Source organism: Lissotriton vulgaris, chromosome 4_1 (genome assembly GCF_964263255.1).
Source record: "Lissotriton vulgaris chromosome 4_1, aLisVul1.2, whole genome shotgun sequence".
Taxonomy (NCBI): domain Eukaryota; kingdom Metazoa; phylum Chordata; class Amphibia; order Caudata; family Salamandridae; genus Lissotriton; species Lissotriton vulgaris.
Window position 1 is genome coordinate 1,833,726,206 of NC_141691.1, and position 21,106 is coordinate 1,833,747,311.

Here is a 21,106-nt window from a genome sequence, read left to right on the forward strand (position 1 = left end):
GATCCATCCAAGCGCAGCCCCTGAAACTCCTCCATCATTCAGAGACTGTAGCAAGATGGAATGAGCTACAGTGTCGAATGCTGCGCTTAGGTCCAAGAGGATCAGAGCCATAGTCTGGCCCTCATCCACTCCCTGTCGTAAGGATTCTACAGCCATTAGTAATGCTGATTCAGTCGAATGCCGCGGACGGAATCCAAACTGCGAATCATGGAGCAGGGAGGCTTCCTCTACAAAGCCCATTAGTTGGAGGTTCGCAATTTTTTCGGCCACCTTTGCCATGTATGGCAAAAGGGAAATGGGGCGGAGATTGTCCAGCCTCTCATAACTAATATTAGGCTTCTTTTGAAGCGGGAGGACTACCGCTTGCTTCCAGGCCTCCGGGACAGAATGCGTCCCAAAAGAAATGTTCAAAAGGTTGCGGATGTAAGGCTCCAAAGTGGACAAACTGCCCACCAGGCGCCTATGGGTGGTAGGATCTTTTGGGGAGCCTGATTTTATCGATCCACAGATCTGAATGAGATTTTCAGTAGGCGGTGTGACACATGCGGTTAGCATCTGGTGCCCCCCCCCCTTACCCCACAATCCTCTACAATCTCAGAGGCTGCGGTGGCTTGACTAGGGAAGGCTGAGTAGATAGTTGCGACTTTGTTAGCAAAGAACTCTGCTACTCGGTTGCAGCTATCCACCGTACAGAATTCCTCAGGGACTGCTGCGGGCTTTCCAACAGAGAGGGATTTATAAATTAAAAACAGTTCCTTCGAGGAATTTTCTGCCTCCTTGATCCTAGTGGAGAAGAGCAGCTTTTTTGCCTTTCTGATCAGTCTGTGATAATTGCGCCTGCTTACAAGATAATTCATCCTAGTTAGAGCGGCATAGTTTAATCTCCACTGTCTTTCTGCGCGTTTACATGCGCTTTTGGCCATTCGCACCTCGTCTGTATACCAGGATGCCGATTTCAGGGCACGTCCCACTGATCTAACCGGGGTGAGCGGGGCAACCTGGTCTAGAGCAGCCATGATGTGCTTGTTCAAGTTCTTATTGGCTGTCTCCACATCCTCACCCCCCGGGTCACCCCCCCTCATAAGTGCCTCATTGAATCTGTCTTGGGAAAAGTTAGCCCATCTCCGCCTCGGGTGGTGTAGTGCTACCTGTTCCGGTATTCTAGTTCCCGGAATGTGGATCGAAAAGGGCACCAAGTAGTGGTCCGACCAGAGAACGGGTATGGGGGTAGCAAACTCCACTTGTTCCCAATTAGCAAAAATTGGGTCCAGCAAGTGGCCCAGTGAGTGGGTGGGAATTTTGCCCATCAACTCGAGTTGAAGCACACTCATTGCTTTGCACAGATCCCCAGCCAACATATCCACAGGGTCGTCCAGATGTAGATTAAGATCACCCAACACCAGGAGCTTATCCATGCGCAGGGCAAGCTCTGTGACGCCTTCGACTAGGCTGTCAACAAATCCTGTTGCTGGGCCAGGAGGTCTGTAGATCAGGAGACCCTTTACACAGAATCCCCCATTGACCTGAATGGAAAACTCACCCGCCTCACTATTGTTAATAACCGTCGGCTTAAGGAGGCATTTCTTCTTTTTAGTGCTGCTAATCTACGTATGTTTTTTGTGCTGGAAAGAATCCACTCCAGTAGGGAGTCTGTAAAATTATCACCCATTTTATTGGTATTTCACTGATAGTCTACTACTGATTTTAGTGATCAATCAAAAATATCATGTGTTTTGGGGCAAGTGACTTTATCTCCACGTGCCTCAAGATGTAAATAATGTCTAATGCAAATATGCATAACACAGCTATACATTGTTCTGTCTAGTATGGCCCCAATTACATAATCACCTGGTTTCCTGTGAAAGATCCTTGTTAACATTTACCTTATGAGCAACACTGACAGCTACAACCTAGGTATCATATAAACGCAGATGAAATCCAGATACACTCCAGGGTACACATATATTCAGTGGCACATCATGACTGTAGCACCCAGGATAATGTACTGCATGGCTAAATACTACAAAAGGTCTCAACAGCGAGACCTAGTGGCTATGCCAATGCTTGTTTTGGGTGCAGATGCTCATGTTAGGGTATATGCATCCTTGAATTTGATTCGAAATAATTAATGAAAAATGTATGTTGAATATGTATTTCCTTGAGTGTGGTCCATTATTCTGGCACTGACTAAAATTTCTGTTGCACAACCTGAATTTCAAAAGTAATATTTACATGATATTAATATTTCCATTGCTTTTTGTAGTGGTTATATTTTTAATAAATCATTTTGCATTGAATAACAGTTGTGTAATAAGCACAATTGTATAATTTTGGCATTCACAGAGGCTCCTTTTCAAGATTTTGCAAAAAAATCGTACAGCACTTTCTGAAGTGTAAATAATAAGAAAAGGAATTAGTCAGGGCTTTTTCATATTTAAAAGACCTCGGCTTTACCATTGTAAATTGACCCACTCTCCAGAACGAAAACAAAGATGTTCACAGTCGGTCACTTATCAATTCAAGTTAATGCTCATTAACCAAATGATCACGTCCCTGTGATCGCCACCACTGAAGACTATTTCTCTGCTCAGTGATTTGCATATTCTTTGGCAGGAGGTGTTTTCACTCACTTAGCTCATTGCTATGGAATTATCTTCCAGTGACCTTTTGCTTTTAGGTGAACGTTGGGAGGAACCTTATACATCTAAAAAGCATTTCAACAATGAATGTAGTAGTCATTTAATAACATCAATCATCTTGCCTGCAGAAGAGCACTGCACATGCTCAAAGACAAGCTTGAAGTTAATGATCAGTAGGAGAACAAGTTGGGTTGTGGGCGGTCAGAGAATTGTGTAGTAGGGGTAGATTTACAAATATTCTGCTCTGGATTTTGCATCACTTCCAGCACAAAACGTGTTTTTTTTGTTATCTAATTTCCAGGGCAAAATATGATTTGCACTGAAAGTTGCTTAAAAGTAACACAAAGCAGAGCAAAGCGCTGCTTTGAGTAACTTAGCATCATGGGGTCATTACATGGGTGGTACCTGGGCGTTCCTATGCAACCACCCATCTTTTTCATGGAAAAATCCTATCTACTAACAATAGTAGAGAGAGTTTTGTGTTAAAAATGTATGCCACTTGAGTCGCGCGAGCGCGTCGACAAGATGGCCGCCGCCACCGGAGCTCCGTGACTTCCTCAGCCCTATGAACTGATTTACGACGATTTTTAGTCAAGGTTTGCTCAATTTTGCTAGCGCTTGATTCCTACACCGACCCCCTACCTTACCTGCCTTCTTCAGGCGTTTTCTTCACACGGGGGTCCTTCTGCCTGCTTCCTGGCTCCTCTGCCCTGCCTCTGCTCCAGCTCTGCCGATTTCCTCAGCACAGGGGGCGGTGCATTTACAAAGAAAGGGCCTGGCTTGGGCCTAGCCACTCCCACGTCCCACCTTAACTCTTGCACTGCCTTTTTTCAAGAGCTTTTGGAGCTTTTTATACCCTTTTCCCTCATATTTATTAAATTTTGAGGTGGATTCTGATTATCTGCATTTTTCTGAGGCAAAAAGTTATTTTTTCTCCTCAAGATGGAAAACAAAAATTCTGCTAATAACAAAAGGAAGCAGCAGGTGTCTCCTCCCCCAAATAAATCTAAGGTTGTTGAAACTTCTGAACCCTCACTTACTCTGATACTGGAAGAAATTAAAGCGCTGCGCATGAACACTGATACTATTGCAAATGAAGTGAAAAATGTTCGCAAAGATATGGCGTCCATGTCCATGAAAGTTTCTGATAATACTATTAAAATTCAGGACAATAAAACTAAACTCGACGCTTTTACACCTTTGATGGCTCAGATAGTACCAATGCATAACCAATTACTGGAATTGGAAAACCGTAATAGACAATATAATCTCCGCATTTTCAATCTGCCTGAAGAAGTTGAGGGCTCCGACTGTCGCTTCCTGGTCTTCTAAATATCAAATTTCCAGAAAAATTTGAAGTGGATAAAGCGCGTAGAATTCCCTCACACAGGAATCCACACCACACCAAACCCAGGCAAATGATTTTTAAGGTCTTGCGACACCATCACTTGGTCCTCATAAGGAAAGCTGCCAGAGACATTCCTTCGCTTCTGGTAAATGGTTCCAAAATATTTATCCATCAAGACTTTGCTAAGGAAACGGTTGCTATTCGCAAGGAATTTTCCTCTCTTCGTCCACAATTGAGAAGCCTTGGTTTTAAGTATGGTCTGTTTGATCCGTCTACAATGCGAGTTTGGGAAGATACCTTCTCAAAATCTTTTCATCGTCCTGAAGACTTAAGACTTTTTCTGGATCAACAAGCTTCGTCATCAATAGATACTCATGCTCCTATTACCTGAATGCATTTAATTTGAGCACTCCTGGCGATTATTCTTTCTTCATGGGCTCCAACGGTTTCCGGCCATGCTTGTGGAACGGGTGTGCGTCTCTGTGTCCTTATTTATGTGCCCTGTTTGTAGCTTTTTCTTCCTTTTCTGTTTCTTCCTTTTGTGTCTTTCCCTACCTTTTCTGGCTTTCTACGTAGAGTTACTTTTCTTCCATGGCTGTTCTCCCTCTTCTCTTCCTTTGACTCCTTTCTTCCTCTTCATTTTAACTCTTCATGGCTGCTACTCATGATGTTAAAATTGTTTCCCTTAATGTCAAAGGTCTGCAACATCCAGTTAAAAGAACTAAAATTTTAGACTACTTGGGTGCTTCTAAAGCTGACATATGTTTTCTTCAAGAAACGCATGTTGATGACAACATTTTACAATATATGAAAAAAAAGTCGGAGGACGCTATTGTCTCATCGCCTGCCCTTGGTAAGAAAAATGGTGTTGCGATTTCCTTTGCAAAGAGATTACACTGCCAGATTCTTAGTACATTTACAGATACAGAAGGTAGATTTATTGTTGTTAAAGTTAAAATTCATGACTCCACCTTCTTTTTGCTTAATATCTATGGCCCCACGGCCGATGACCCATCGTTTTGGTCTAACTTATCTACTGAAGTTCTAAAGTTGGGACAAGTTCCTTTCATTGTTGGAGGGGATTTTAATGTGATCATTGATCCGCTACTTGATAGACTTTCTACTACTAAGTTTAGAACCCCTAAAGTTTTTCATGCTTTTAAATCTTTCCTTAGTACAACCAAACTGGCTGATATATGGAGACTACACTTCCCCACTGAAAAATGGTTTTCTTTTTTCTCTAATCCCCATAATTCTCATTCAAGGATTGATTATTTTTTGATTTCACCTTCCCTACTTCAGTCAGCTACAAATCCTGTTATAGGTACTATAGACATTTCAGATCATGCTTTAATTTCATTTGTCTTAAATATCTCTTCTACTTTTACTAAACAAAATAGGTGGCGTATCAACTCGAACATTGTCCTTAGTGACAAGCATAAACCTAAATTATTGCAGGCTATACAAGACTATTTTTTGTTCAACCCTGAAGACTCCACATCAATTGTCACCAGATGGGATGCATTTAAGGCCTACATTAGAGGTACCACTATTTCTATTATGGCTCATGAGAACAAACAATTTAACGCTAACATTAAACATTTGGAAAAGCAAATTGCTAAATTTGAGCGTTTGTTTATCTCTTCTAATGACCCTCAGTACAAACTTACACTTCAAAAACTCCGCTATGAATTTAATGCCATCCTTAGTCAGAGAGCAGGAGTCCAACTTACAAAATCCAATGCTAAATTTAGTTTTAATACCAATAGATCTGGAAAACTCCTTGCTAACTACTTAAGGATTAAAAGAGATAAGACTCAGATTACCTCAATACGAGGTTCTCAAGGCCAAGTGGCTATTTCCCTTAACGATATTGTACAAGAATTTTTACGTTTTTATTCTACCCTTTATAGTAAACCTGACACCTGTTCTGAATCTTTAATTGATTCTTTTTTAAATAAGTGAAATTTGCCCCATATTTCTTTATTAGATAGAACAGGTCTAGATTCACCAATTACTTCTGAGGAAATTTTGCTAGCCATTAAGTCACTTCCCAAGAATAAATCCCCAGGTCCAAATGGTATCCCAGCAAAATTTTATAAAGAATTTCAATCTCACCTCCTCCTTTATTTGAATACACTTTTCTCTCATTTTGGTTCCTCTGGTACTATCTCAGGCTCTTTTACAGACGCTTTAATCATTGTTCTGCCCAAGCCTGATAAAGATCCTACCTTGGTATCTAATTATCGTCCCATCTCCCTAATAAACCAGGATTGTAAGCTTTATGCGAAAGTCCTTGCTACCAGATTAGCTCCTGTCCTCCATTCCATTATTCACCCAGATCACTCTGGTTTCATGAAAAATAGATATTCTGCTAATAATACTAGAACTCTACTACACATTATTGAACAAAGTTCTCACCTTACTTCTCCTGCGGGAGTGATGGCCCTAGATGCAGAAAAAGCATTTGACAAGATTCACTGGCAATTTTTATTTAAAACTTTATTGTCCTTTGATTTTGGTGCCCCTTTTATTCGTACGATTTCTGCTTTATATTTTGCCCCTAATGCTCGTTTGTTTATTAATGGTCAAATTTCTAGTCAATTCCCTCTCTTTAGAGGTACTAGGCAAGGTTGTCCCCTTTCCCCACTGTTATTTCTCTTAGGTATTGAACCTTTTCTTAATTATATTCGCCTTTGTGATGACATTCAGGGTATTGTAATCAATGATGTAACTGTTAAAACTTTAGCCTATGCAGATGATGTTTTATTATTTATTAATAACCCTCTTTCTTCTGTTCCTTCCCTATTAGACATTATTGCACAATACTCTATGGCTTCAGGTTACAAATTGAATGTGAGCAAGGCTGAATTTTTTCCTTTAAATATGTTTTGTACCTCGGAGATGCTCCCGAACACAGATATTCTTTGGCAAACAACTAAACTTAAGTACTTGGGTATTCTATTTGCTTCATCGCTGCCAGCTACATTAAAACTTAATTCTGATTTCATAATTGACTACATTAAAAACAAAACGTCCAAGTGGTCTGCCCTTTACCTCACTTGGTGGGGAAGAATGGAATCTATAAAAATGAATATAGCGCCAAAAGTCTTTTACTCTTTAGCTATGATCCCCACCCAATTTCCTCTCAGATTTTATAAAACTGTTGACACTCTTTTATCTAAATTCCTTTAGTCTAACAAAGTCCCCCGTATTGCTTACAAGAAGTTCAAAACTCCTAAGTCCCAGCCTGGTTTTTCCCTTCCAGACTTTCACCTCTACCATAAAGCTTTTATCTTAAAGCAGAGTTCCCTTTGGTTTAATACTTCACATATGGTAAAACCTCCAATTTGGTTGGATATTGAAGCCTTCATTGTGCGGCCCTTTTCTTTACCCTCCTTGATGTCGATGTCTTCTACAGCGAAGGTTGTTCATCTTTCCTCTATCATTAAGTCCTCCAGATTGATAATTAAATATTTAGATTCTAATTTTGAATTACCCCTACTCTACACAGTCCACTTGTCTTTATGGCACAGTGCCCTACTTAAATTGAACAGAAACATTACCTTCTGGTCCTCTTGGATTTCAAAAGGGATTTTATATCTTAAAGATGTATTTAATGGTAATGCTTTTATTCCTTTTGAGCAACTACAGTTAAAGTTTGGTATCCCAGCTACTGACCTTTTGAAATATCAATTTTTATGTAACTCTATTTTGGATTCCTTCCCCAATGGTATTCACTCTTCCACCACAAATGACTTATTAATTTACCTTACAGCTGTAACATCGTCCCCAAAAGCTGTCTCTGTTTTTTATGAAAAACTTACCACCTCACAGGGCTCCAATGTTCAGATTATTTCATCGTTCTGGAACAATGAACTTTCCATCTCCCTGTCAGATGACTCCTGGTCCTCTACATGGCTTAACAGTATCTCTGGCTGGCTCCCAGTGTCCCTTTACCAAACCAATGCTAATATTTTATTTAACACTTTATGGACTCCATCACGTCTATGTCGTGCAAAACTGTTACCCTCTGATGTTTGTTGGCACTGCAACGCTAGCCCTGGTTCACTTCGCCATATGTTATTTGATTGTCCAGTTATTATGAAATTTTGGTTGGAAGTATGGAGTGTTATTTTGAAAATTTTACCTTTACAAGATGATATTTCCTTTACTTTGTTAATTTGCAAATCGATTGCCCTAACTCTTCCCCTTACTGAGTCAGAGGCAAAATTGTTTAATTTTCTAATCACAGCTGCCTTGAAATCCATTACTTTCTGTTGGAAAGATGCTTCTTCTCTTTCAGTCCATGCTTGGTGGTCATGGATCACCTTTACGAGGAGAGGTGCACAGCTATCTCTTAAAGGCGTCACTCATAATTCACAATTATTTCAGTCGTTTTGGTCTCCTATTGATTCATATGTTCTGCAATGATATTGTTATATATTTTCTTATGTTCTCTTTTTACATTACATTTTCACTGTAACTCTGTCTTTTATGAATTTATGATCCTATGACATGTTATTTCCCTCCCCTCTCCCCCCTTTTTTCCCCCTTCCCCTTCCTCACCACTTGCGACTTTCTTTTTATTACTATATATCACTATTGCGATTTTTGGTTTAATGCATTTCCTATTGATTATTTGATCACTTACGCTTGTAACTTCCTTCTTCTTTTTTGTATTGTACTTGTTTTTTTTTCATTTTGTCTTAAAACTTAATAAAATCTTTCTGAACATAAAAAAATGTATGCCACTTGAAAGCAGCCGTTAAAATTAGAAATGTTTTAATTCCATCTTTCTTTTCCAGCTCTGCATGTGTGCTGCATGGCACAGCAAACAAACAAACTAGGGAACGTTTTAAAATGGGTTTAAGCATAGTAATTTGTACTGGAAGGGAACCCTTCCACTACTAAACCTATGCTAGACTCAAGCACACACCCTTGCACTATGGAGCAATGGTGTGTGCGTGATGCTCAGCAGCGAAATTCTGTGCTGGTGCTAGGGAGAGGAGAGTGCCATATCTCTGCTCTTTCCCTGTGACACAATGCAGTAACACAGCCTTCTCAAATGAATAATCAGAATGTCACCTACAACCCCAGGGGGTTGGCCCGTTCTTATGTAAACAACCAGAATAATATGGCACAGCTTCCGCCTAGAACACTGGGCAGCCCTGTATACAGGCATATAAAGACAAACTGAACAAAGGAAAAAAAATAAACAAAACCCTCCCCCCTCCCACCCTGCACTCCTTTAATAATAAAACAATCAATATATATCGGCACATTGCTAGGTGGATGTGGTTATAACAGGTACAAGGACTAAAAGGATTAGTCTTAGTCTAGGCCTTGGACAGGGTTACATCTGGGATTAGTCGTAGGAGCTGTAAATAGACCACCCATGTTAACCCCTTGCATGCTGCCCCGATTCTGCGCCTGTGCGGCAAAATCACGAGTGGGCGTGTTTATGACGGCCCCTAGCTGTCATCACCACACGAGTGCCGTAGTGCATGACGGATGGGGGCCGTCATCAGCATTAACTCTCAAAATTTGTATAAAGAATTTGGACAAAGTGGGCTCACAGATCGAAGTAGGAAGAGTGGCCTGAGATTATTGCTAAGGAGAGATTCTCCATCCCCAAAATAAACCACAGTTTATGAAACCAGAATGTGTGGTCTGTGGGCCTGCCTATAACCCAGAGAGAGAATTTAACCTATTGATCTGCCCCCAAAGCGAGAGCCATTTGCCTCTCTCTCTTACAGAGCAAGGGATAAGTCTGGGGGTGCGAGAGTCCCAAATGCTGTATGCTGGGAACCTCAGGTTGGTAGTATTGAAAGCAGAATCAATATCATCCAAGACTTGACTCCAGCATGGAGTGAGCCTTGGGGAGAACCATAGGAGATGGAGTAGGGTCCCTGTGCGTCCACAACCCCACCAACAATCCCCCGAGCACCTAGTGGTCCACCTCTGAAGTCTCATTGGAGTGAGTTAACAATAGGAAGCAATCTTATATGCAGTTTCAGTACTGGCCATATTGTGAACTGTGTGATGTACACGATAAAATAGGTCTTCCCATTACCTTGTAGAAAGAGATACACATAATTCGGTCTCTGATCTTAGCTGGCCCCTGGATTTTTTCTGGGGTATTCTATTTTCCAAGAAGACATAATGCTTTGATGTAAGACATCTGCCGTCCACCTTAAGAAGCAGCCACTTCTCGAAAAGGTCATCGGTCAACCTGCACCTGTTGCATCCCATAATCCATCACCCATGGTCTCAGTTGTAGGTATGAGAAACAGTCTGAGTCAGTCAAGGAGCAGTCAGATTAAAGTTGGTCAAATGGGGTGAGTCTGTGTGTCAAAAAGGCATCCCATGTGCTTACAGCCCCCATCAATCCAGCTTTAGTACTGCTCTGGTCACATTCTAGGAGCAAAATCGGGATTAACGAAGAGTGGGGTCATAGGGGAAGGAAAGGTGTTCAGGCCTGTCTTAACCTCCTCAGAGTCCCAGACTTTCAGTGTAGTGCTTGTTACTGGAGAATAATAAAGGCCCCAGGCCCTATGTTTACCAGGAATCCAAACCTACTTCAATATATTAGTGCCTGCCACGCTCTGATCCATAAAGGGCCAATGTTTCTCAGAGAGTTGGCGGTTCCATTCCACTAAAGTTGAAGTGGGGCAGCTTGATAATAGCTAAGCATCTGGGGTACCCGCCAGGCCACAGTCTCATTTCGAGCGATAAATACGAAATGAAGGCGGGGTTTCTTGCCATTCCAAATGCATTTATTGATTTATTGATATCCAATTGAAGGGAGTAGACAGCATTTGGCAGTGGAGCTGGAGAAAAAGTCTAAAATATATATAAAATGCTGGGAAGAATAGTCATCTTAACTGCTGCAATTCGACCTAACAATGAGAGATGAAGACGGTGCCAAGTTGACAGTCCAATGCATGTTTGAGTAGAGAGGGATAAATAATTGGTGGCCAACGTATTAGGAATAGTCCGGGCAGAGAAAATACAGCGATATGGGATGGCGTTGGCTGCCCATTAAAAAGGTAATTGGGAGTGCATAGTGGTCTGATGTGCAAGAGTAACTGAGAGGTTCCAAAACTGGGACTTCTGCATGTTTGCTTTGAATCCCGAGATTATCCCAATGTTACAAAGTTTGGTGAATAGGACCGGAAGCGAGGTCATGGGCTCCTTAATAGATAAAATGACGTTGTCAGCATACAGGCTAATCAAATGGTGGTCACCCCCAAAAGGAATCCCTATGATGGCTGTCTTGTCCCGGAGCCATTGTGCTAAGGGCTCCATATGTTAGGCGACCAAAAGGGAGGACAAGTGACAAACTTTGCGCGTGCCCTGCTGAATGAAGAAGGAAAGGGACAGCACACCATTAACCCTGACTGAGGACCAGGTAGCGCTATAGATGCTCCATACCCATTTACAAAACCCTTCCCCAATGGCAAAAGTCTTCAATGTGTCAAAAAAGTAAGGAAAGTGGACATGATGAAACACTTTTTCAGCGTCAATAGAGAGAAGCAAAGTTTATTTGCGTGACCAGTGTATATTTATCCATGAGGTGGAGGAGGCACTTGGCATTATCACCACACTGGCGGGAGAGCAGTTCAGTTCAGTTCATGAAGCTTTATTCGGTACAAAAGAATTGACAATAAAAGCACATTTTGACAATACATATACAGGAAACATTAAAAAAGCATTTGTAAAAAAGGTGTGAAACATTACAGACCAATTGGCTACAAAATCATACTTTTGCGTACACTGATAGATTTGATTAAGAACATTGCTGTATAAAAACAAATGTCAACAGATTTCATATTAAGAATAAGACTCATTGCCGCATCCACTGTACGTACCCCATATTTGACAAATAGAGGCTTTAAATATAGAATTTGTCTGGTTCTATTAGACAGGACAATAATGGGTTATGGCGATGCACAAGAATGCTAGTAAATAGCTTTGCGTCTGAATTTAAAAAAGCAATAGGTCTGTATGACCCATAGGATTCTGGATTAGGGTTATTAGTTTAGAGGGGTGGAAGTACCACTCAAATAAAAAATACTATCCCTGTCAGGGTGAGCCATAAAAATTCACTAAATTAATCTGTGCTGAACACACTGGTAACTTTTGACAAAAGCAGTCAGGCTTAACTTAGAGGCAATGTATAAAGTAGCGATAGAGCACGGAAATCGAACTGAATTGAAAACAAAACACAAGAAAAATTCCACACCAAATTAGAAAAATAAAGTACATTTTAATATTTAAAATGACACCAAAAGAAATTAAATGTAAATGGTAGAAACAGTGTTATGAAATTTTTAACGTTTTAAGTGAAATCTAGCTCCGAACAGAGCATAGTGCTGATAGAGCGTGCTCACCTGCTCAACATACTGTCCTGGGCCCATATATCTATATATTAAACTGGTAAACCTACAGACTCTATTCAATTGATATTTTTTACCATTTGGATTTTTATACCATTTATCTTACCAATCCAAGTCACCGATACCTAAAGTCCTAAAGGATCAAGGGAGTTAGAGAGAAATAGATAGCAATAATAACATTTAGCATTTCATAAATAACCACACACTCAGAAAGGGTTTAAATTCTTTATTTAAGTAAATCTCTGAAAGACTTATAAAACATGAAACTAAAATTTAATTCTTATTTATGTTTTAGACTAATGCAGATTTAAAACAAACATTTGCAATAACTTGGAGAGAAATTGTCATTAAACACTTGAACAGACGGTGGGTAAGAGAAAAAAAGAAAATAGTACAATGACAAACCCACAATTAATAGTTACCTATTCCAGTGTGATGACCAACTCTGGTCATAGGCTGAGAAAAAGAAATTAGATCCTTAAGTACAGGTGCCAGCAGAAAAGAACAGGTGCAAGCCAGAATCAGAACCAGCACAGGATACGGACCAATTTGGATCAGGACAGGACAACTACAAGTTAAGACTTGCACCAGAGTTAAAGTTCAAAACGCCAGTGTTAAAAACCCTCTCTGCAGCTAACAGTCGAACCCCGATTGGGTCATCGATCTCCTTCCCAATAACCCCAATTGGATTATCGAATCTTATGACAGAGTGCTCCGCCAGCAACTCTGCTCTCGATCACCTATTGAGTGCATTGGGGCGGTGACAGGTCAGCTATTCGGACAAGTCGGACAATCTAGCTAGCTAAGCCTACCCTAGTTATACTATTTTTCAGGTCAGTGTGAATCCCACAATTTTATTGGACACGAACGAGGAGTAGCCATCACACCACATTTTTCTAGAGGCAAATTGTCAATCATGTATTCATGACATCCCCTCCCATACCTTTATCAACCCATGTTCTTTTTATTCCTCCCTGTAATGAAATGTATCAAATGTTTTATTTTAATAAACAATTTTATCAATTCAGCTTCCTCTGTCAAGGCAAGAAGTTCGTTCTTCTCCACCTTCCATGTCCGTCTTGGCCATGATTCAAGGCTACAGCTTCTGTAACTTCAGGACTTGTCGCGCAGTCGCAGTTTCTCCAAAAATGGAGTCCAGCAAAGCATTTAGGCCCATTCAGTTTATCATGTAAAAATAGAAAAGAACAGTTTTAGAGACACAGAATAAATGAATACACTGTATACCACTTCTTTCTACTCTACTCCCATTATTTTATTTTATACTATTGCGTTAGAGAATATGCCAAACAAACAGCTTAGCAAGGCAGGGGTGCAAGCTTCTTGCGCGCTACAACACATAACGGCCATCTTAGTTCTATTGCGCAGAAGCAGAAGTTTTCCCTCCAAGCATATCACATGGGCAGGACAGACGTGTGCGCAGTAGAAAATCCTGCGTAGCAGCAGCCATTTAGTGCAAGCGGATTATTGTTAGTAAAAGCACATTGAAAAGCTTCCCCTAGATACCTATTATGTTGTGTAATGCAATATTAGTAAGACAAAAACATGTTAATTAGTACATTCATGTTATTACAAGAGGGTTGAGTATAAGAAAGTCAATTATACGTGTAAAACCTTGCTCCGTCAATCCCCTCTTTGATGATATTTATATCATCACTAATTAATGAAACAGATGCCAACTTTACACTTCACCTATTTCAATTTCTTCAAACTTTCTGTTATTATTCCTTTCATTCTTCATATGAAAGTCTTTCACCTTTTTGTATGAATGTCCATTATATTCTTCTAATTCTATTTCATTGATATTTATTTTCTTTTTTATTTACTGCATATGTCTTCTTATGTTTACGACATTTATAACAAATTATTATTCCTAAAATCATTAGGGCTACTCCCACCATTGGCATCAGTATTTTACCTACAAAACGTTTCCCTATATTAGAAAACCAACTACCTATGGAGAAGAGACCATCCGTTAATCTCTTCCTTGCACTATCAACCTCAAGTTGTTTAAGTTCTTTTTCTAAATATGTAATATTCCTTACATACCTTTTCAGTTCTACACTTTTGTCAAGTATGCAAGTGCAGCAATGTTGCGCCCTTATCATTCTGCAGACTCTGCCCTCTTTTGCTAATAATGTATCAAGAGCAAGTCGATTTTGTAAAACCAATGATCTTACTGCAACTAATTCAGTATTGATCATCAAAAATTCTCCAGCAGTGTCAGTTGATAAACGATCCACTACTGTCGACAATTTGCAAATTCTTTCAGTATTTAAAACCACTCCCACCGAAGGTATCAATGCACTAAATATGTCACCTACAATTTCTGCTATACTAGCTCTTTTACTGTGTATTAGTTCATTAGTATCTTCATTGCTTACAGTGATTCTATTTATGTTGTATACCTTTGGGAATACTATTCCAAAATATCAACTCCCATACCAATGATCAAATATAATAAATTCCAGGAAACACCGGTTTAGATCCATCTTTGAAACCCCAACCCCCAATTACTTTATAATTGTGTTCACATTCACCAGAACCAATGAATATATTGTTATAATAACTTGTGTTCTCCCTGTGGAGACAGTTTCCCTTTCTTTTCAAAGTCCAGTAACATAGCAGCATGAGCCTTGCCATTCAAGGTGTATTTTCTGCCCATTTAAGAATTTCTCGTTTCTTTTCTGTAGCTTTTCTTTGGAAATCCTCTCTCCTTCTCTCAACTAAATTCAAAAATATTTTCTCTTCTTCATGTAAAATGCATGTTAAATTATTCTTGTGTGCCTCAGCTATATCTATTGTACCTATTGTCAGAAAATATTCTCCCATATAACGAGCTATGTTACCTTTACTATGTACAGGATTCAGGTTACTATGAATAGGAAGTTCAGAAAAAATCACATCTAAATTAGAATAATAATATTGTAAGGGTCCTTTCTTGTAAAATGAACTAGCTAAAATACTACATGAAATAACATGTGTCCGGGGCAAATGGTGATAAGTAAAGCCTTCTGCTACAGACAATGGTAGCTTCATACACACATAGCAATCGCTTATTTCCATTGCCTCTACATAATGTACTAAATTTGCAAATATAATCAAATGTGTTCTCTTTCTAACTTTATCGTAATGCAATCCTTCCTCATCTGATGCTTCTACTTCTATTCTTTGCTGCCTAACATTGTCTATATTTCCATATGTGTCTAATTTTTCAGGTGCATCTACCTTCTCATGAATGTTAGTATCATTCTTCTCACTTTTACTCATTAGATAAGGAATAGCTACTGCCAATCCTAACCATACTATGAGTATTATTACTACACTACATGTTTTTAGGCAATTTCTTTTCGGTTTACCATTAACAGTATTATCAACCATTTTTTGATTAAGGAGACTTGACCACTCTTTGAGACTTTTTCACAGAATTTTAACCTGCGAATTTCAAGTTGGTTTTACTTCTCTGTCTGCTAGTTCATCAATTAGTCATCTTCTTCATCAATCAATTCTAGTTTTTCAAGATCTTCAAGAATGACGTAAGTCCATTCAGGGCATCTGAACTTATTATTCAGTCTTTTCGAATGCGGACTTCTTCTTTTTGGTTGTTCTTTAGAAAACCCAGTTTGACTTGATATTTCGTTTACTTGCTCTGGTTCATCATACTCTGCTAGATGTAGGTAATTCCCATTTACAGACTCTTAAATACCGATTTTGAGCTCTCCCTAGCGAGAGGCACTAGGGCTGCGAGCGCTTTCATCTGGAATCAATTGCTGGCATATTTAACTGTCTAAAGTGTGTTTTTTAAGCTGATAATACCGCGTTTTTACAAATTGCACTTGGGGGTTCTAAATTCAAGTTTTAATTGGGAAATTTTACAGGCACACTGACACCTCTCTCTCACGCTGAATTTTCCTATCCCTGCCTCGCCCAGCCGTCTTTTGTATATTGCGGTTGGCGGCGGCGGGCGCCATCTTAGGTAGGGCTGGGGGTGCGCTCTACTCGCGCCGCCCTCCCGCCCTCCCAGGCTATTTAGAGCTGCTACTGGACTTCCTCGCTGCCCGTTTTTGAGCTCTCCCTAGCGAGAGGCACTAGGGCTGCGAGCGCTTTCATCTGGAATCAATTGCTGGCATATTTAACTGTCTAAAGTGTGTTTTTTAAGCTGATAATACCGCGTTTTTACAAATTGCACTTGGGGGTTCTAAATTCAAGTTTTAATTGGGGAATTTTACAGGCACACTGACACCTCTCTCTCACGCTGAATTTTCCTATCCCTGCCTCGCCCAGCCGTCTTTTGTATATTGCGGTTGGCGGCGGCGGGCGCCATCTTAGGTAGGGCTGGGGGTGCGCTCTACTCGCGCCGCCCTCCCGCCCTCCCAGGCTATTTAGAGCTGCTGCTGGACTTCCTCGCTGCCCGTTTTTGAGCTCTCCCTAGCGAGAGGCACTAGGGCTGCGAGCGCTTTCATCTGGAATCAATTGCTGGCATATTTAACTGTCTAAAGTGTGTTTTTTAAGCTGATAATACCGCGTTTTTACAAATTGCACTTGGGGGTTCTAAATTCAAGTTTTAATTGGGGAATTTTACAGGCACACTGACACCTCTCTCTCACGCTGAATTTTCCTATCCCTGCCTCGCCCAGCCGTCTTTTGTATATTGCGGTTGGCGGCGGCGGGCGCCATCTTAGGTAGGGCTGGGGGTGCGCTCTACTCGCGCCGCCCTCCCGCCCTCCCAGGCTATTTAGAGCTGCTACTGGACTTCCTCGCTGCCCGTTTTTGAGCTCTCCCTAGCGAGAGGCACTAGGGCTGAGAGCGCTTTCATCTGGAATCAATTGCTGGCATATTTAACTGTCTAAAGTGTGTTTTTTAAGCTGATAATACCGCGTTTTTACAAATTGCACTTGGGGGTTCTAAATTCAAGTTTTAATTGGGGAATTTTACAGGCACACTGACACCTCTCTCTCACGCTGAATTTTCCTATCCCTGCCTCGCCCAGCCGTCTTTTGTATATTGCGGTTGGCGGCGGCGGGCGCCATCTTAGGTAGGGCTGGGGGTGCGCTCTACTCGCGCCGCCCTCCCGCCCTCCCAGGCTATTTAGAGCTGCTACTGGACTTCCTCGCTGCCCGTTTTTGAGCTCTCCCTAGCGAGAGGCACTAGGGCTGCGAGCGCTTTCATCTGGAATCAATTGCTGGCATATTTAACTGTCTAAAGTGTGTTTTTTAAGCTGATAATACCGCGTTTTTACAAATTGCACTTGGGGGTTCTAAATTCAAGTTTTAATTGGGGAATTTTACAGGCACACTGACACCTCTCTCTCACGCTGAATTTTCCTATCCCTGCCTCGCCCAGCCGTCTTTTGTATATTGCGGTTGGCGGCGGCGGGCGCCATCTTAGGTAGGGCTGGGGGTGCGCTCTACTCGCGCCGCCCTCCCACCCTCCTCACACACCATATAATGTGCATCCCGGCCAGACGGCGCAGCGGGTTGGCGCAGCGGGCGCGCCGGATGCGCGCCGATGCCGCGCCTAAGCCAAGCCCGTCTGCGCCCGTCCGCGACCGGACACGGCCCAGGGCCTCAACCTACTACGCTGTGCTACAAATATTTGCACCTCTGGGCTCCATAGTGTTAGAGTAGGGGAGAACGAAGGGTGTCGGCACTGCCAATTCCGCTTCAGCACAGCGACAGTAGACAACAAGAGTTGCAACCTTTTACTGTCTTGTGGCCTCATCAATGTCAGATCGCTGAGCTGTCATAAACATGATGTTTATGATCTCCTCATCGATAAACACCCTGATCTGCTGTTCATCACAGAAACCTGGCTCGACACCAACTCCGAGCCAGATTTCGTACAGGCCTTACCAGAGGATTATCAGATGGTGCGCCTGGACAGACCGATAGGCAGAGGAGGCGGAATTGCGATCGCCTTTAAACGACATTGGGCTTGCAAACTAGAGCCAATTAGTTTGGCAAACTGTGAGGCGGGCTCTTTCACCATAACAATTGACGGAAGCATGACTATAAAAGGTCTGCTTGTCTATCGCCAACCTGGACCCATGGCTAGATTTAAAGGCAACCTTCTAGAGTGTGTCACTGAAACAGCAATAAGAAGAGACAAGTTTCTGCTGCTGGGTGACTTAAACACACATCTGGAAGATCCGCAAGACAAAGGAGCGATGGAGTTCCGGGAAGAACTTCACACCCTACAGCTAGAGCTCAAGGGGCAGCTCCCAACACATAACCGTGGGCATCTGTTAGATCCTATATTTGCCAATTGGGAGGATGTCCTGGTGGCCTCCCCAGAACCCCTACCCTGGACAGATCACTTTTATGTCCCATTTGTTATACACCTGCCTAAGCATAAAGTAACTGCTCCTGCCCCTCTCAATTACCCCCGTCGCAGGTGGGCATGTTTTTCCTTGCCAGAGTTCAACAAAGCTCTCATCGAGGGTGGGCCTCCAGGAGGCAATGATGTGGCAACGGCCAGCAAATTACTTAATGACCGCATCACTGCTGCTCTGGACTGCACAGCCCCATTAGGCCGGCCAACAAAAGATGTCCACAGACATAGAACTGCTCCCTGGTTTAGCGATGCGTTGCGCTGCGCCAAAAGGGAATGCAAACGAGCAGAGAGACAATGGAGAGTGGCTTACGACGATCGGTCGAAAGAGGCCTATCTCATTAAGAGGCGCACCTATCATAATAAAATCCGGATAGAGAAAGCCACATATTATGCAGACAGAATTCAGGGGGCAGAGAACTCTGCCAGGGAACTGTTCAGCATATATAAATCCTTGACCACTCCTAAAACCTCCACTCAAGAGGATGATTACTCAGTAGCAGCTTGCAACCGCATTGCTAGCTACTTCGGAGATAAAGTGTCCAAAATTTATTCTGCTTTTCCCGAAATCCCTCCTGCAGCGGAAGAGCCTGCAGACCTAGCAGAGATGGAAGACGATCTAAATCTGCTTCTCAACTTCACCACCCCCTCACAGGCAGAGTTAGTTAAAATCTGCAGATCTGTTAAATCCGGTTCCCCCCGGGACCCTGCATCCCCAAAAAGGTTGAGTGACAGTCTGGAGACCCTTGAACCCTATATCAGGCACGTGCTGGATGTCTCTTTCCGATCGAGCTCTATACCTGAGGACTGGAAACAGGCTGTGGTGCTTCCCCTCCGCAAGAAGCCCAACATTAGCTTCGAGAAGCTAGACAACCTACGCCCCATCTCTCTGCTGCCTTATTTTTCTAAGGTAGCGGAGAAGGTGGTAAACAAACAGCTTATGAAGCATGTGGAGGAAGGCAACATTCTTCACCCTACCCAATTCGGGTTTCGGCCCCGTCATTCTACGGAATCTGCCCTTCTTAGGGCCACCGAATTCCTCAGACAGGGTGCAGACGAGGGACAAACCATGGCTCTAATCCTATTAGATCTCAGCGCTGCATTCGACACTGTAGCACATTCCATCTTGCTACAGTGTCTGAACAAAGGAGGGGTGAGAGGAGCAGCGTTGAAATGGATTTATTCATTTCTCACTGGCCGAGGCTTCCAAGTGAGGCAGGGCGACCACTACTCTGAGCGAATTTCTTTGGACCAGGGGGTGCCGCAGGGCTCGTCCCTGAGTCCAACACTTTTCAATCTTTATGTCGCTCCTATCGCCACCTTAGTAGAGAGTCACGGCCTCCGCTTGGTGTCTTATGCCAACGACACGCAGTTGGTGATCTCCCTGTCGCGTGCACCCAGTCTCTCGGCGGACATCTTCAGAGCTTGCATGCAAGATCTAGCTGCCTGGATGTCCGCCAACTGCCTCAAGCTCAACGGAGGCAAGACTGAGGTGCTGGTCGTGGGGGGCTGCCAATCAGCGTGGACGTCGGCATGGTGGCCATCCTGCCTAGGTCCAACACCCTCTCCGTGCCAGAAAGCAAAGAATCTGGGCATCTGGTTTGACACTGATCTCACCTTTGACCCCCAGATCAATCAGGTGGTTGGATCATGTTTTGGGACCCTTAAAAGCCTCAGGAAGACTTTGAAATTTTTACCCGTGAAAGCCCGTCAAACCCTGGTGCATGCACTAGTCACATCAAAGATGGACTATGGCAATCTTCTCTATTTAGGTACTTTGGAGAAGAACTTCAACCGCCTACAGGTCCTACAGAATGCCGCTGCCCGCTTAGTGCTTAAACTACCCAGAAGAGCTGCATCGGCCGCGGCCCTCCGATCTCTGCATTGGCTTCCGGTCAGAAGCAGGGTAGAATTTAAAGCTCTATGTACGTGCCATCGGATCATCAATGGGAGATCCCCTCTTCCACTGCAGGGACTTCTGACTACTTATGAGCCGTCCCGCTCATTGAGATCCTCTGGCTCTGGACTCCTGGTCGTTCCCAAGGTGTCTAGAGCTCGAATGGGCGGAAGATCTTTTAGGTACCTCGCAGCCTCAAGATGGAACAAACTTCCCATGGCACTGAGATTAGAGCCATCTGAATCAATTTTCAGAGCCAAACTTAAAACTGCACTATTTGCCCAGTAAGGTATGCCGCCTCTATAGGTTCCAGTAAGAGTTGCTCCTTAGCGCGGGGACACGCCGTTGTGCGTCACCAAGTGCTTTACAAAACCCCCTCAATAGAAATAGAAATAGAATTTTACCGATTCGGTATTTAAGAGTCTGTAAATGGGAAGGGGGCAGATTTAGGTAATTTTAAAATTCTGAATTA